This window comes from Canis lupus, chromosome 29, assembly GCF_003254725.2.
Source record: "Canis lupus dingo isolate Sandy chromosome 29, ASM325472v2, whole genome shotgun sequence".
Taxonomy (NCBI): Eukaryota; Metazoa; Chordata; class Mammalia; order Carnivora; family Canidae; genus Canis; species Canis lupus.
Window position 1 is genome coordinate 37,066,159 of NC_064271.1, and position 12,900 is coordinate 37,079,058.

The window sequence follows — 12,900 nt, forward strand, 5'->3', positions numbered from 1 at the left end:
CATGCACTTTAGCACTTTGGCCGGCTCTCTCTGAAGATCACACATGCTTCATTCATAGACCGCGTGTTCCATATGCATCTTTTAGGAGTCCAATGCAAGAACTAGCTAAACTGTCTCCCGTGCAGTGAAAGCTCTGTCACTTCATATCATCATTGGTCCTGCTTTGGCTGAGCTTAGACACTTTGTTTTTTGCTGCTGGAGGAGAATCCTGAGAAAGCTATTGAGTGACAGCTATGGTATCAGCAGATACCACGTGGCATCCTTAGTTTGTCCAAATCAGGCTCCAGTCTTGAATTTTAAATGTTGATTTCCTGTAGGTTTTTTTTTCCCCCCTGGTTTAATGCAATCTGAATGACAAATAGTAGACTTAAGTTAATGGAAAAAAAAAAAAAATGAAGATTACCAGAAAGCTTGCTGTCCCTGGTAATTTAACCAGGGCTGGTCAAAGACAAAGGCAAAAAAAAATGCCTGTCTTTATGGCCTCTTGTCCCAGGAACTGATTAAAGAAATATTTCCCTCAGAGCAAAATGGGTGCCTGAACTTTTACTATTACGTGTGTGTATAGCAATGAATTAGGGTCAGAGCACTGGTGTTTGAGTAACGGCAATGGCACTCGATCATTGTGTGGCTCTGAAAAATCAAATGATCTCTTTTGCCTTTTTTTTCACTACCTGTAAAATGTAGACAATAATACCCGCATGACTACTTCGCAGAGCTCTTGAGAGGAGCAAATGAAAAAAACAAAGGCAAAAGGGTATTGCAAACTATAATACACATGCAAAACTAATGAGATATTCTTATCACTGTTGGTAATTTCTTTTAATTACTAATAGCATACATTTGCATATTATCAGTCATTCATATCTTTATGTGAAATGGAACGATCTAAAGGTATATTTTAATAGGTCCTATCCCAGGGGTTCTGATGCAAGTTGGTGGAAATGATGGCATGTGTGCCAGCAGGACAGGCTGTCCTCAGCCATCCATGCCCTCCCTTCAGGGACCCGAGGAGAGAACACAGAAGCCATATTTAAGTGCACTTGGTTCTTCTATGGAAAATGGTAACTGTCCTTTCTTGTAAAACAAGCATGGGTTACACCTGAAGCATACTTCTGGATCTTAAAGATATTTTGTTCACTCTACCCATGAAGGATGGTGGAGTTGCCCATCTTCAGTGAATGAGAAACAGACTTCCCCAATCTATGCACCCCAGAGAAATGCGTTTATTCTCTTCTGTGAACCTGCCTAGCACTTTGTATATCTCTTGTGACATCCATCAAATCCCAATAGCGTTACTCTATTCAGTTATTCCATCCCTCTCACACCACTTAAATTTTCAAGATTTCTGAGGACAGAAACAATGTGCTACTCTTGTCTGTATTGTCTGTACCCATTTGCAGCAAAATACCTCATAACAGTAGGTAATTAATGAAAAAAGAAAAGGAGGAAGGAAAAGCACAAGAGCACTAGTAGACATTGTGATATGGCCACACCTTTCCTGCTAATAAATTGAGGCCATGTGCATTGGTGATTTGAGTGAAAATTTGAAAATGAGTTTTTAGACAAGCCAGCCTGTTCATTGCTTTTTTAAAAAAGTGTTTCCCTTCTATAATTTCAGGATAAAAATACTGACTCAGACTTGATTCCAAACATGAATACGTCTAAATTTAAAGCCATGTGCAAATTAGGAAAATCCTAGAAGACTTCCTAGTTTTTAAATTAAAAAAAAAAAGTTTTAAAGGAACAAAATACGAAATTTTTATGTCAAGATAAGAAAAATGATCTAGAATTTCTGATACATACAGGATTAACATATCTTAAGGCTTTTCTTTACAAAAAAGAGGGTATTGGTCCACTAATGCACTTGTTTTTTCATGGACTTCCCTGCAGAGGAAGGGGATTTGTGACTTAGGTAAAGGGAAGAAGAAAAAGTCTTACAACAAAAATGTGGCATTTCCACTCGGGGAAAGACAATCTGTAGTGAAACCATTAGTCTACGGATGAAATTTCTATGAGAAAGCTATTTTGCAGAAATGGAGAGGCCCCATACTGTGTTCAGCACAATGGTACCACTAGTTGGGGAGCCCGCGTATGAGAGTGAAGTACACAATGGCCTGCTGTGTAATTAAAGAGAGATGTTAGAAAGATTGAGAAGCCCCATACTGTGTCCACAGAGAACACAAATACTTTTAGGGAGATGTGATGGAGTTATACAACCAGTCACCAGGTTTTCAAAATAAATTAAAGGGTACCTGTTAATCTGTAGAAGTAGATGACACTTATTTTTCTTTTCACACTAAAAGTGCTGATCCATTATTGACTGTCGCATGATCTGTTTTTGATATTACCTTGTTTTCTTTTTCTTTTTTGAAAACCGTGTAAGTTTGAGGAGAATAACAGTTTTTGAAGGGAGAGCTATGGTAATGGTCTTAGAGAATAAAGTATCTTTAAAATAAGTCAAAGGTATGTCATTAAAAGAGAAAAACCCTTGGGCAAAGTACATGCCAAACAGAAACTTTGGGGGACGAACCTAAGCCATGACCACCCCCCCCCCCGCCCTCACAAAATCGGTGTACTTTAGCTGAATTTCCTTTTCTTCCTCTTCTCTATGAAAGGTCAATGGAATTCATTTTATTAGCTTCCTGTAGGCCTCAAAGAGAAAAAAGGCATATACTTTATAGGGGTTCCTGGTGAGTTAACAAAAGCTACTGGAGATGGGATTTCTTTCCACCTTCGTATGTTCTTCTAGAGCTGTGGTTCTTAACCCTCATCATGCCTCAAAGTTATCTTGCAAACTTTCAAAAAAGCAAGGTGTCCATCCTCCATCGCCTTCCCTGCAAGTTTCTGATTCAGTTGCTTTGGGCAGTCCCTAGGAATGCTATTTTCAACCACCCCCCTACACACTCGATACTAGTTGATCCTGACAAAGAGCCAAATTTGGGAATCACTTATGAGACTGAAACCTTTTTTTTTTGAGACTGAGACTTTGTGCCATTTAACATACACTTAATTGATCAGTTAGGGCTTGGTTATGCTTGCCATTGAGTTCTCTCTTATGTTGGTAATATAGAAAATGCTGTGTGTTTTTTCAAATTAATTTCAACTTAACTTCTGAATTCCTGGGACATGGGAGTAAATATGTGTGAATTGGAATTCTCCCCTTTTATTAGTGAACTAGAAATATATATATATATATGTATATATATATATATATACATATATATATATAAAATTATTCTTCAAAATGTAAAAACCAATCCCCAATCCGAGGCTGCTTGGAGTTGGAAGAGCCAGAGAGCAATATGAAGACCAAAGGTACTGGGGGAATCCAAAAGTGAAGTGGAGAGATCATATCTAAATACCGGGGTCACAGTTCCACAGGGCAAATTGGGGTCACGGAGGTGAAGATCTCCAGCCACGTAGACAAAATCTGTGAAAGACCAGGATGCAAGCAAATGAAGAAGTGCAGGGAAATTCCCGAAATGACCTTGAACTGTCCCTGATTCCTTTTATTGGTCCCTGGGGAGAGAGGTATCATGTGTTTGGGTTTCCTTAAAAGACTGAGGACTTATCTCTGCTTGGGATTTGGCCATTTGCTCATATGCTTAGTACCTGTGCTCGGCACAGGAGAGCCGCTCAGTAAATGCTTATTGTATGAATCAATTCACATAATGAAAGAGATGTATAGTAACTATAAATAGTAATTATTCTTTCCTCATTTCATATTTTACACTTGAGCATTCAGGCAATGACTTGTCTCAATTTTCCCCACAAGGGTGAACTTGACTTTCAGGATGGATAGAATTAGGTTAGCGGCTCTCAATTTTGCCTGTGAATTTGAATCACCGGGAAAGCTTTTAAATGGCTATTGATGCCTGAGACCACTCTCCAGATATTCTATTAAATTGGTTTGCATGGAGTCCAAGACTTAGGAACTTTAAAAGCCAAATAAAACAAACAAACAAAAGACAATGACAACAACAAAAACTGAGCTCTCCAGGTGAATCTAAAGGATTAGACCTTCATAGAATGTTCTTGAAACTCACCAACTCTTTTTGTTGCTTGGCTTTATCCCAATCTAATCTAAACTAGATCATTCCAAGATGTTTTCTAATTCTGACTTCTAACTAAGTTAACAGTTTGAAGGGAATAATAGCTACATTTTAAGCTGCTAAGAGATGCCAGTAGTATCAGTATATGCTTAATAGGCATATTGGCTCTGTCTGAATAACTTTTTACCTCTCTGGATCTCACCTTCTGAGACCTAACGATAAATTATGAACACTCACGTGGGTTAGGGTCATTTGCTTAGGGACCTTCTGTGTTTATTCCTGTCCTAATCGTGATATGAGCCTTCCTTACCCAGTATGAACCCTTGGTTCAGTAATAATAAACTAGATTTTTTCCCTCTAATCCAGTGCCTTCTAGCATTTCAACACTGTCATGTTGATATTTAGATATCGGTACTTCTCAGTGGATCTTGTCTATGGCTGACTGATGTTGTCTATAGCAGGAGCACTCCGTTCCAACTTCAGCCCCACTTCCCGCCAGGTATGACTGCACACCCATGACTGGCAAAGCTCCTGCCCTCCCTATCTTCACTCACCGGGAGAAAATAAGAATACATGGGAGATGCATAGGGCCAGTGGAGAGAAGGAAACAGCATAGAATGATGGACAATTATTACCTACTGAGCTCAATGCAAAGTCTTAAAATTCAAATAAGTGGAGTCTATTGATGCCCATAAATAAAATAAAACCAAACAGAAATTCACATTCAGCTTTTAGACACATTTGCTGTGTAGATGCCTTTCCTAAACCCCCAAAGCCAGCAGGAAATCAGTGTCCACTGTAAATATTTACTTCCACTGAGTTAGGACGCCAAGGGGGCCTTCCTCTCCATTTCTCTCTTTCTTCTCCTCTCATAGTTGACTTGTGGTGAGCTGTTTCTGGGTGGATGGATTTTTTTTAAACCAAAACAAAATATGCAGTGCTCTACCCATTTAATGATCATACGTCAGGTTGATTTGTGGAAATGCATCCGTGGTGCATTTAGTGTATTTAAAAGATTGTTAGTGAGTCTCATCAGATATGTTACTTTCCTCACCACGCATGGTATGCAGCTCTCTTTGTCTACAGAAAACAGGCTTTGGATGAGCTTCTGTGGGAGCCTGTAATTTCTATACGATGCCTATTACCTATTTCTTCTAAAAAGCGACGTGTAATAATTCCTGCCCAGGTATTCAGAGAATCACAGAGAAAATAGGATGAATGGAAACCTGCCTCTCAGGCTTGGGCTCTAACGTGGGCATATTTAAGTAAGCCCCAGTGGGCATCGCCGGTAAAGAGAAGAAGGGTTGGATGTGTGTAGACATCAAAAGAAATGGTCAGCGGGTTGGGAATCAAGAGACACTGGACCAGTAAGTAGCTATATTTGTCAAGATTCATGTGTGAGATGAAACACGTTCAGCCTAACAGCAGTGCTGCTATTCTGGGCGTGAGCGCGTCACCATCTCCCTGTGACCCTGCCTCAGGCAGGGGCAGAAAGATGGCTCATCAAAGGACAATGCATGGAAGCTGGAGGGGTTGAAAGGAATTAATTCTCCGAAAAGTTGATTTTCATGCCTTCACCATTCCTGTAGAGATACACACATGAGATTTTATTAAAGGAACCCAGATTCTATATCTGTTATTTATTAATATCGCAGGGGAAGAAATGAATTCCATGAAACGAGTATATGTCCAAGATGTGTTTTTAACACAGTAATGCTCAGATGAATTGTGAGCAATCTCTTTCAACTAATTCCTGCTTTTTTCTTTAAGTAAGAATTGGCAACTCATTGCCACCGGCTTGGAAAAGATTTAAGTTAAGTGGTGCTTCAATCCATATTTCTAGCTTATGGGATGCCAACCAGGTTGGTCATAATCGCAATGAATTGCAGCAGCGTCGCATGCATTGAACCAAGCATATGTGAAAATAATTCTCTGTAGTGTCCAAGTTCAAATGCCTACGTAATCCTTTGTAATTATAGTTCTGAGTACCAAAATTTTTATTTAATTCTCCCTTTATGAAAGGTTTGTTTTGCCCTATTTTCACTGCAGAGCGTGATCACTGTATACCAAAACATTATAAAGACATAAAAACAGACTCTCACAACTTCAAATCTCTAGCCAATCCTTATTTTAATGCAGCAATTCACTGTGTATTCTATAATGTGAAACATTAAACTTGGCATTTCCTTGGAGCTATAAAAATTTAAAACTCACCTATAAACAGTTATTTATGGAAAGCCGGTGACATCTGAAATTCTCTTTCAGTGAGAGTTTTGGGAGGCCTCAAACCTCTGCTGTTTCTTCTCTCTGTCACTCTTCCTATGACATGCCTTCCTGAATCTGCTCTCAAATCTTCACGCTTCCACTTTCTGCTTCCCCTTCACCGCCACGTGTCGAGGTTCTGACAGTGTCCCCCCACCCCAGTGGCAGGCTCACCGGGCCAGCTGTGTGCAAATACAGCATCGTGCCCGACTCATGTCACGTCTGTGCCCCAGGGCCTAGCACAGTGCCTAGAACACAGAAGGAATTCACCGAACACATGGGAATAAATAAATATACCACTCAAATCAGAGAAAGTACCTCACCTCTACTTGAGGATTGCTCTAAACCAGCCCCAAATCAAGAACTTTTTTTTTTTTTTTTTGGTAAGAACTTTTTGTTGTACTCCAGAATAATGGTTTCCAATGCTAATTTTAAAATGAAATTGGACTATGCTTCATGAGACGTTACTGTGATTCACGTGTTTGCAGACAAATTCAAAGACAGGATAAGATGGAGAAGGATTGAGCAAGTAGAAAAAAATGATAATCATCTTTTAGTTTTATGCCAGCTATGTTGATGAGTCTATTTTGTTTCATGATATTACACAGCAAAGATGCTTTTCACAAATAAAGAGAAATAGAATGATTCTAGGCAGTAAATGAAAATGGGTATTATTTCCTTTAGGCACTCATGGGCTGTTGATTTTTTCTTTTTTTCCTGAAGGGATTCTGATGGTCTAGGGAAGTCAAACTCAAAAGTCTTATCCATGTAGAATTTAAAACACTCCTGAAACTCCACTCATCCATTGTGAAACCTCCCTTTAACTCAAGTCCTACCATCCGCTTTTCTCTATTGCAGCACCCCATGGGCCACAGAGGTGTTCTGGGTAAATGCTCTAACTGAAGAGATCCACAGATCCACAGAGTGTGGTCTGCTCTGGAGGAGCTTGGTCTTGGGATGTTGACATTGACATCTCAGTGCAGGTGTTTCGGAAAGAAAAAACGAGCTGAGTACTCCTTAGATTTACACGCACTAATTAAGTAAAACCAGAAATACATTTAAATGGAAGTTTTCATTAAACAGTATCTTATTTTTTCCATCTCCACGAGTGAATACAGTACCCAGGATGCAGAAGGTATCTTAGGACTTGCTAAGCGGCCTCCAATAGACCTCACTTCTTTGGCGTCAGTAGGACAGAACTCTCTTTCATAGACTGGTGAGTGATAGAACCAGCATCTGATCCAGGTCTTCAGACTCCACGTGTAGATGCAGAAAAGGTATCTGTTGAATGAATGAAGAGTTGACCAGCTGCAAGTTTCCCAGCTTAATTCTAGGCCTTTCTTACTTCTTCCTTTGGATAAGGATCTCTGCTAGGATCATATGGCTTCCGTTGGGGTTTAGGGGCCTGTTGGCAAAGGCACCAACTGTCTTGCTTATTTGAGGTCTGCCTCTCATAATGTAATAGAATGGACCCTCTCCCTCCTGGTAGGGGAGTAATTGGGAAACTCTTTAATGTCCCTTAGACATGATAAATTTCGGGTATCGCTGGAGAGTAGCCTATGCTTCCAAAGTTCAGGGCTTAAACACTGAGAGAAAGAAAAGCTGCTCTTCCTTGGTCTTTCTGGGAACACTCAGCTCTAGCACCACTTCCATTTTTTCCACAGAGGGCTATCAATTACTCATGTACCTGCCTCACTCTGGGGTGTTTTAGTAATAAGAAGAAAAGAAAGAAAAATATTTTGAGTGTCTAATAAGCATCAGGCCTCTGCACGCTGGAATTTTACATACATTATCTCATTAATCCTTAGATCTCAATGAGGGCGATATTTGTAAGTCCCTGCTTACTGATAAAGAACCTGAATGTTCCATTAAGTAACTAGTACAAGCTGCTAAGCAGCACAGCTGGGATTCAAATCCAGCACTGCCTGGCCACAAAGCCTCTATTCTTTTCATTCTGCCTTTGCATTTGACCTGTCCTGAAGTTAATTTTGTCATTATTCTAATTGCTCCCAAACTCTCCCCATTCAGAGACCTCAGGTTGCTGCCATCGGTCATGCTTTGTTTGGAGTGAGTCCGGAGTATTTCACTTTATTTTACAAGATAGACCAAATAACATTTGTTCAACTAAATGAACTTTGAAAGACACATTGAAACAGGAAGAATGAGGATGAATTAGGATGAATTAGAAAACATTTAATATTGTTGGCATTTCACAGCCATTGCACAGCAAAGAGAAGAAGGAGAAAAATGCCAGAAAAAAAAAATGTTATGATTAAATTTCTCTGATTGGCGAACACTCCATTTTTAATGTTTATGCTGAAACATAAACAAAATGGGGTAGCATTATTACCTGTATAGCAACCATAGTGAGTGGAAGACGGGTGCTCCATTTTACTGCAATCCTGAGGCCACACACCCAGAACATGTGACAAACTGTGCCGTGCAAGTAGCTGGTTGTCTGCAAGAGCTGCTCGCTGAAAAATCGCATCAATCAAAACAAGCTCCCAGAGCTCAAAGTGCTGGAGATATCACAATCATTAAACAGTAATGCAAATAAAAAAGCAATATCTCACCTCATTAGTACTAAATATGTTGTTTATTCTTTCCCCAAGTAAAATGTTTAGAAGCCTGCATAATGAGGGTCTCGTTGACAGAGGTGTGGAATTATGAAGCTGCTAAATCCAGCACGAAGACAGAGTGATAAAATAGATTGGATTTCGCAATAGCAGTGCTCAGAGCAAACTTGGGTGGCTGGATTCCACATTAGCACATTGTTTTGACATTCATGCACTCAGAGATTCTATTTCACTGTGATGGGGGGATGTGACATGTGGGTGGAGAACAGAGTTTGTGGGCTGAAGTCTAAAGCTATAAGCTACAGGCAGAGAAGGAAACTGGATCGATTCTTGAAGTGATGCCTCATTTTCTAATAAGGGTCTTTGCATGAGGAGCACCATGCAAATGGCCTAGAGACATGGTTAAAGCTGATGGTCAGTGAAGGGGCCAAGTTAAACTTGGGAGTGTTTACTTTCTGGAAGAGTCTCTGTGCAAATGTGTCATAATGATCAAAGTCTATCCTTTGAACTTTATCCTCCAGCACACACCAGCATCTAGAAGGCGGTTTAATGTTTGTTCTGAACTGAGCAATTGGCTGTTAGTGTGTGATTCCTGAGATGCCAATGTACCCGAGCTAGGGGATTTATTTTGCATGGGTTCGTGGTCCTCTGTGCCTTACTTAGACTGTCCACTTGGCCATTTCTTTCACAGAGTTAGCTACCCTCGTTCATAACACTCATCGCACCTTGGAGATGCCAATTCAACCACTGGAGTGTGAATAAGAAGATGAGCATAAAAGACTACTGGACTGTTAACTCCTTGAGTGCAACAGCCTTGTCTGATTCTTTCTTGTGCTCCTTGACTGGACAAGGGGCACGGTGCCCTCCAGTACACGATAACTAAGGGCTACATGTCTCAGTGAAAGGGGCACGTATCCCTCCATGTCTCCTTCCAGCTCCACTTGCCTTTTAGTGAAAAACCGATTGAGACCGAGGAGCATTGTCTGAGAAGATTTCTAAAGAGGAGTGTGTGAAAGCAAGGCTGGGAAGCCTTTGTTCTGCTCACACAAGGGTTCCACCTGTGAGCCCGACCTCAAATTCTAGTACCATTCACAGAGCTGTGCACATCACACTAATGAAACAAAGAAGGGGTAGCAGCAAAAGCATCACCAGTGGTCTGTATTTCAAAAGACAATTTTCAATTTTTTTGAAAAAAAATTATATTTTATTAATGGCCACACCTTTTCAGTCTATGGCTCTTTGGAGATCAGTAAGGAGAAAGTTGAGGCAGGATGTGTGTTTGTTTGTTTGTTTGTCTTTTTTTTATCCTTATGGACTGACTACTGGATCTTGAAAGTTTTTTTCCAATGGAAAATTCCCTCAGTCTAAGTATCGAACTTCTAGTCTACAAGAGGAACTCATTTCCTATGTATTTGAGTGCCTTTGGTGTGCACTAGAGGGCAGTGACTCCTTGAATGTGTACAGGGGTCCTAAGAAACATTGGGACAAGTGCATCAGTAAAGCTACCATTGGAGTAAGAGGTAGATTTAGACAAAAAGGGGGAAGGGAAGTTAGGAAAAAGCTAAACTTGCTTTCCTTTGAGCGGTTAAGAAGGCAATGCGTTATAGTGGGAGAGGGGAGTCTGGAGCAAGACAAAATTGTGTTCGAATTTTGCCCTGATGCTTAGTAGTTGTGTAGAAGGCCCCATCGATCCCGCTGAGCCTCTCAGTCTCTGCATCTTCAAAATGGCAAAGCTTACACCAGTCATCAGGTTGTTACAAGAATTCAATGAACGTCAAGATTAGCATATTAGCAGCTATTATAATTTAGTTCATCGTTACTACAACTTTTCCCTTGAATATTCAAACTGCTTTGGTGTGCATATTTGAGCACCTCATTTATTTACTTGTTTTCAATTTAGAAGGTGGTTCAGCTGCCAAGGCCTCTGAACATGTGTCCCTAACAAATAACACCATTCTAAAAATAGAGAAAAATTGTGTGCTGTTTCTTGCATTTTAATATGCTGGTATTCCATGCTTTTTGCCTAATGAAGCAAGTGTGTGTGTGTATGTGTGTGTGTGTGTGTGTGTGTGTATCTTATTTGGTTTTGAAAAACACATCACTGGTTATTGACAGCGTTCCCATGCTTCCTATCCTTTCCTAGCTACTATGCATTTCTTCACGGTTCTTTTTTTTTTTTAAATAATAAATTTATTTTTTATTGGTGTTCAATTTGCCAACATACAGAATAACACCCAGTGCTCATCCCATCAAGTGCCCCCCTCAGTGCCCGTCACCCATTCACCCCCACCCCCCACCCTCCTCCCCTCCACCACCCCTAGTTCGTTTCCCAGAGTTAGGAGTCTTTATGTTCTGTCTCCCTTTCTGATATTTCCTACACATTTCTTCTCCCTTCCCTTCTATTCCCTTTCACTATTATTTGTATTCCCCAAATGAATTCTGTACAAAGAAGGGTAACATTAGGCAAGTGTATCACCTTTCTGAATCTCAGTTTCTTATCTGAGAAGTACAGGGAGAGCATGAGGTAATGCCTCCCAGTTCTAGAAGAGATACATCCATTTTCATAAGGTCGATGATGGTTAAGTTCTGTTAATCATGAAGACATTTGAACAATTCCTAATACTGATATTAAGTTAATTGCTTTATCTCCAAAGTGAGTAGGAAGCCTGGTCAACATAATAAGGAGAAGAATCCAGTAGCATGGCCTTTTAGAGAATCTAGTAGAATCTTTTCCTTCTAAAGAAGAACTGGAAATAAAAATAACTCTCATTATCTAAAACTTCACAATCCGAACTCAAAAGTCAAGGACAAATATCTATCATGATGCAAATGCTGGATTCTCACTGTCCTAACAGAACCCTGGCACTGAGTGACAGCAATCATACTTTTATTAACCCCAGCTTTGAAACCGCCAAGGTTCTCAGCATGTGATCTCAGGGCATTCCATCTACCCACAACTCTTCAATCCATCCACATCTGGAGGACCTTCTTCTATAACTCCAGATATTGTGCCTAGTATTCAGGTTACAGGGGCAGACTTAGTTGACCTCCCAGAAAATGTGGTTTGGTTTCCAAATGACAATAGAAGAAATGCCTCCCCCAAACTCCCAGTGTGAATAGACAATTGCTGTTCCCCAAACCTTAGAACTAAGGAATATCTGACAATTCTCTGATACTTGCTTCATAAAATAAATATACAATGGGCAAGAACACAGAAAAAATGCGGCCACCTGAAGGATTCAAATGACTCCCAACCATCAGCACTGAAAATAATCTGATTGAAAGGATGAAATGTCTAAAGAAATCCCGTGTTAGTCAGAAGTGAGTGAGGATTGTCCAAGAAAGTGCAGATGAAGGAAGGCCTTCAGGTGTGTTGGCAAAGCTCATCTAAATGTTCCCTCGGGAAAAACGAGGATTAATTCTTAAACTTTATGTACTTTCTGTACAGTTCTATGGGAAGTCCCTCCTGATGCCATGCAGTGGTATAAATTACAGGAGGGAGGAAGAAATGACCTCAATTGAAGTTTGTCTCCACCACACGGACTACCCTAACAAGCAGCTATTGTCTCTAACTTGCATCCAGCCAGAAGCATCCAGGGCTTCACGACAAGCATGGCAGTAAAAGGCAAAAGACAAAAGTTCCAAATAACACTCAACTTTAAATTTCAAAGCTTACTCCTGAAGCACAAGGAAAAGACTTCGGTTTATCCAAGAACGGGGCTGTCCTGTGCTAAATATTATCCATAAAAGAATAAATATCAGCCAAGAACATTTTTTTCCTGTGAATTCAGATGAGATGGAGATCCCATGGGCCAGGATTAGCATATATGAGAGAGGAAACAAGGTAGGTGCCCCTGAGTGTGCTCTGAAAGTGTCTCCCCTCCATCTCTAGACCTCATTCTGGAGGACCACAGAACTCTCTATTTGTGAAAGTAATACTTGCTGCGGTAACCACATTTTGAAGGCTTACCATAGTAGATTATTTATTTATTTATTTATTTATTTTTATG

At 40.2% G+C, this 12,900-nt stretch overlaps 1 long non-coding RNA gene across 1 annotated transcript; it reads right to left on the minus strand.

Annotated features, from left to right (window-relative positions):
* Window positions 1-6,865: 6,865 nt before the first annotated feature.
* LOC112650821 (uncharacterized) lies at window positions 6,866-8,907 on the minus strand. The gene is made up of 2 exons (XR_007407155.1): window positions 8,665-8,907; window positions 6,866-7,595 (listed from the first exon to the last, which is right to left on the minus strand). It is a non-coding gene; the product is annotated as an uncharacterized LOC112650821 (long non-coding RNA).
* Between the last annotated feature and the right edge of the window lie 3,993 nt (window positions 8,908-12,900).